This window comes from Marmota monax, unplaced genomic scaffold (genome assembly GCF_021218885.2).
Source record: "Marmota monax isolate L192 unplaced genomic scaffold, Marmota_monax_Labrador192_F-V1.1 WCK01_AAM20220418_F8-fsc00030, whole genome shotgun sequence".
NCBI classification, from domain to species: Eukaryota; Metazoa; Chordata; class Mammalia; order Rodentia; family Sciuridae; genus Marmota; species Marmota monax.
Genome location: NW_026691988.1, coordinates 11,839,238 through 11,843,655, shown reverse-complemented (window position 1 = coordinate 11,843,655; position 4,418 = coordinate 11,839,238). Strand labels below are relative to the sequence as shown.

The following is a 4,418-nucleotide window of genomic DNA, read 5'->3' as shown; positions in this document are numbered from 1 at the left end:
AACAAAACACAAAAAACAACAGATGATAATCTGAAAAGAAAGATTAGGCCAAATGTTTGTCTAATCTACCATCACTGGCTCTCCCCAATAGTATTTCTCCAAAAAACAAACAAACAACAACAACAAAAAATAACCTTATAGCTCATCTCATATCTCATCTTTGTTCTTTCTTGGTCTCTCAACAACCTATTCCACTGCCATACCACAACTGGGCTGTGAACATCAGAGTAGGGATGCAAAAATGCTCATCATGCATTAATAAGAAAAACAGCAAGGTGGAATACAGTAAGTGTAACATGATTTTTATGAGAAATACATATTTGTGCATACACACATGCACACACACACACACACACATACACAGGCTAATCTTGGAGTGTATTCCGGGAGTCAAAATTCAACTGTTACCCTTCAAAAACCAAGCAAGTGCTATCTATGTTTATGGAAGCTAAATTAAAGTGGTAGCTGTGAATTGTGGAATGGATTTCATACCTAAATGCATTCAAATTCAATTTTCAAAAGTTTAAAATATCATGTTGCCTAAATTCCACAGTGATTTGCCTAGTAGGGGAATCCTGGTACAGATTTTCATATTCAGTTAGAATTGCTACAAGTCAAATGAAAAATGTTTAAGAGAGACAAATACTTCAAAGTGAAGGTAAGATGGCCAAAGTTAACTGCAATTTATACTTTATACTTTTCTGTGCAAAAGTAGACTTTTTTTATCATGAGCATATATTGTCTTTTTCTAAAGAGACTAGTACAAATAAAATCATAAACTAATAAAGTTTCTTTCCTAGTATCTAAAATACAGCATATACTTTTAAAATAGAGAATATTTACCTCAAGACACACTTACGCCAGTAATTATATAGCTGCATATATTTTCTACATGTCCTGCTAAAATTTAGATTATAATGTTTCATATGACATGTAAAATTTCTATATTACATGACTTTATACGTATACTTGAAATGTGGTGCTGATTAACTTGGAATATTCATCCCTCTGCAGTCCTTGATTTCTGCTACACATGTATTCATTCTTCTCAAACTTGGTCAAGACACTCCCTTAGTTTCCCATCCCCCGTGGTGATCATGGTGCTGAATTACTCCCTCTCCTGCAGCACTTCCTTCTTCTGCATATTTTGATCCTGTGTGTATCACAAGAAGTTAGTTAGCATTTCAGTCCAAAAGTTCCTTGAGAGCAGAATTAATACCTTATTTTCCTTAATAAGAACTGTGCTGTGCAGAATGCCACAAACAAAATTGTTTTATCACAAATTTTATTCAAATGAAGTGAGCTTAAAAACATTTTATTTCAGGGTCAGTCTGTAAATCAATCCTAGAGCCTAGGAAGAGGGCAAAAGCTGCTGTTTACTGAGGGATTACAATGGTATTTCTTAAGCACTGGATATGTATTGTCTCATTTAAAACTTCCACAAACCCTATAGATCATTCTTAAGCTCATATACCAGATTAAGAACTCGAGTGTCTGAGTTATTAAATTTCTTGGCTAAGTTCTATGATATAGAACTTTTTTATGATATCATGGGTTAAGATTTGAGCCCAGAATAAACACTATCAGGAAATTAATCTGAGACTCAAGAAAACGTAAGCTGAAAATAATGCTTATTATATCATTTTATGTTTAAAAAAATGATGGAAGGAGTGTTTTCCTCAATTGCAGGAAAATGAGGATTTTGAAGTAATAAAATTGGAAAAGGAACAAAGAAGAAAATACATTTAGATGATTAAAAAACAAGTAAAAAAACCCCTCAATGAGTAAAAATGAATGTGGTTCATAAGGTGCTGTATGAAATGTCTTGGCACCATAAAATGTACTATATTAATTAACTAATTATTGGGATATATACAGTGGAATATAATTATTGGAATATACATTAGAATTATATATATGTATGTGTGTATATATACATATATACACATATATGTATATATACACACACATTTTAGTTTACTCCAAAAGGGAATATAAAAAGATTAGCAAACTGGATTGTTGATTTGTATATTTTTAAATATAAAGGGAAATAAATCCAAAAGGACTAAAGAGATACAACATTATACTTTTCAAGGAAGAGCATCACAGGAGCCCCACAATAGAAATCAATGTGGACAGTTTATAAATATTACTTAATAAAAAATGAAACCTTTAAAGGATCATAGAAAATCAAATGTCCTAAGGCAAGTTGAATCAGAAAGTAATTTAGTAATTTAATTATAATATCAGAAAAAGAAGAAAAAACTTGAAAAATTGGTTTCATTACAGAGCTTTAAATATCAGAAATATGTATTTTAAATAAATGGAAGTGTGCAAATAAAAATCTGAGGCCTTATGCTTATATGAAAATGCAGGTTAAATGAAGGAATAGTTTCTCATCTTCATGGGATCACTAAAATTAAAAGTCCCATGAAATCACAATTCTCTTAGGTTTTCAAAAAGAATGCATAATATTTTCCAGAATAGGAATTCATAAACTTGAATTGGAATCAGGGAATTCTTCTCCCTGTTCTAAATAGGGTTACAACTACATCTTCTCTGACCATAATCATCTCAATTGGATGGTTATTGTTAATTGTGAGGGAGGCAAAAACTTCATTGCCATGAGCTGCTCTTTGTAAATATAAAGACATATAAAAGAAAACTTGGAATATCACTAAGATGTGTTCCTCAGTATACTTATTTGAGAAGAAAGCATCTCCCGAGAAAGGCAACACTCTGTACTAAATGACCTGCCCAGGGCCTTATGGCTCTTGGTCTCCAAGCTGTTTAGCAGCCTGTGTCAAAAAAATTACTTGTTTCAGTCCAATTTCTCTCAATTCAATAAGCCCTAAGCCTCTCAAAACAAAGTAAAGTTAAAATGATTTTCAATTGCTTTGGACTAGAATGTGTCAGGCCTACATTTCATGGACATCAATGGAACAAAGCACTCACCCTTAAACCTTTCTCCTTTTCTCATTAATCAAAATTCCAATGAGCTGATTTCTTTTTTGTTTCTAATCTAGAGGAGAATTTATGAGAAATGGGATTTTTCTGACTCATAACTTTCAGCTAAGTACTCTGGAGATATATTCCAGAGAAAAACAACACAGCTAATCATCCCACTTAACTCTAAATAATGCGTCCTTGATTACAGATGGTGTTCCAGAAATCTGGCAATCAAGAAGCTTGAGAAAAATGAGAGTGTGGCTTTCTGCTCTGGACTCTCTTTCTTGGTGAATGGCTGTTCTTACTCTGGTTTATTTAGTCACACATCCTAATATAAGTTCATTGTGTCAGAAAGGTAAAAATCACAAGAATTAACGATGGAGGATTTCACTTACTCAGCCGCCTGTCGCCACTTGTCAACTTTCTACCCATTCATCACCTAGCCTGTCACACTTGACATAAGCTTCCGAAGGGCTGGGCGAAGGGAAAGCAGGAGAGGCTGGATAAATGTCTTCATGATCATCTTTAGCAATGTCAGTAGCTCGGCGCTCTCGGTATTTTAGATTTGCCTGTGACAGCTTTTCCACTAGCGCCGAAGCTGCATTCCAAATTGATGTTTGTGGCGGCTTGGATTCTAGGCTAGAGCCATGCCTAAGGCAAGCCAAATTCTACAGTTTGATACCAGTAAACAATATGATCTCTCTTTGTGTTTATGTGGATTTGCTGGAGTAGAATGAGGGAAGGATAACTTCAAATGACAGTTGCCACAGGTGATTAATTTTTTTTTGTCTTTTACAGATTTATTCTGCCTGCTCTAATTTAAATTGGTGTTCATAATGATCCTTTCATATGGCATAAAAGCTGAAGAGATGCTTTCACTCATGAAACAAATGAACAGGCAAGATGCCATGCACAAAGATGACACCCGGGGCTCCCTATAAAAACGGTCCTGTTATGTGTTTCCTCTTTATTGATGCTTACCTGATCAGCCCATTTCAGAGCAGGAAGTGCAATTGCAATGCACCCCTGAAACTAGAAGTGGGAGGAAAGGGATGCTCTTGAGAGTTAGGGATGGAGAGGGGCAGCCTGGGGGCTTCAGGCAAAGAGCCTAAGCTAAGCCCAGAGCAAAGAAAACACATTGAAATCAGGGAAAAGTAAATTAACATCACTTTGGCTCAGTGAACTAAGGAAACAATGAATGAAGACTACTAGAAAGGGAGAGCGTAAAGATAGGACAATGCATATGAGAATATTTGAAAAGTTATAAGGAACTGTTCAAGAATTAGTTAAATGTTACTTATAATTCTCTCATATCAAAGAGAACCCAAATGACTGATAATTGAGCCTTTAACATTGACCTTGGGAATCAGAGAGAATACAAAATCTCATGTTATATTAACTCTGCTCTGCTTTGTATGGTCTAATCTTAGGCATCCTTTAGGTTTCCATTTTGGGATATATGTAAACAT

General features: G+C 34.6%; 1 long non-coding RNA gene across 1 annotated transcript; it reads right to left on the bottom strand.

Annotated features, from left to right (window-relative positions):
- Positions 1-286: 286 nt before the first annotated feature.
- Positions 287-3,521, bottom strand: LOC124095528 (uncharacterized). Its single transcript, XR_006852513.2, has 2 exons — positions 3,345-3,521; positions 287-1,153 (listed from the first exon to the last, which is right to left on the bottom strand). It is a non-coding gene; the product is annotated as an uncharacterized LOC124095528 (long non-coding RNA).
- Positions 3,522-4,418: the final 897 nt, after the last annotated feature.